The sequence below is a fragment of the Arachis duranensis genome, chromosome 10 (assembly GCF_000817695.3).
Source record: "Arachis duranensis cultivar V14167 chromosome 10, aradu.V14167.gnm2.J7QH, whole genome shotgun sequence".
NCBI classification, from domain to species: Eukaryota; Viridiplantae; Streptophyta; class Magnoliopsida; order Fabales; family Fabaceae; genus Arachis; species Arachis duranensis.
This window is the reverse complement of record NC_029781.3, coordinates 51,275,332-51,275,632: the sequence shown is the minus strand read 5'-3', so window position 1 is coordinate 51,275,632 and position 301 is coordinate 51,275,332. Positions and strand designations below refer to the sequence as shown.

Sequence of the window (301 nt, the reverse complement as noted above, 5' to 3'; positions counted from 1 at the left end):
GGAGGTGGAGAAGGTTCGATAGCATCACCAGGAACGATTGATCCATTGCTCTCTCTCTCTCTCTCTCTCTTTCTCTCTCAAACCCTAATTTTTTCCGATCTGGCAGTGGTGGTTATTGTGGTGGTGAATGGTGATACCCCAACTGGTTTAGCTAGTTGAGCATCCACTACAAGTTCAAGTTCATTGGTGCTCCATAACATATTGTCGCAATTGAGTTTACTATATCTATTAATTCAATTTATTTTTATAAATTATAATAATAATGAATTTATAATTAATTAAAACGATAAGTATATGTTTT

General features: G+C 34.9%; 1 protein-coding gene across 1 annotated transcript in view; it reads right to left on the bottom strand.

The window, feature by feature from the left end:
* The window catches only part of LOC107470049 (uncharacterized), a gene marked incomplete in the record, with an annotated part of 1,833 nt that extends 1,617 nt beyond the window's left edge, over window positions 1-216 (bottom strand). Inside the window, 1 exon segment of the mRNA XM_016089428.3 lies at window positions 53-216.
* Window positions 217-301: the final 85 nt, after the last annotated feature.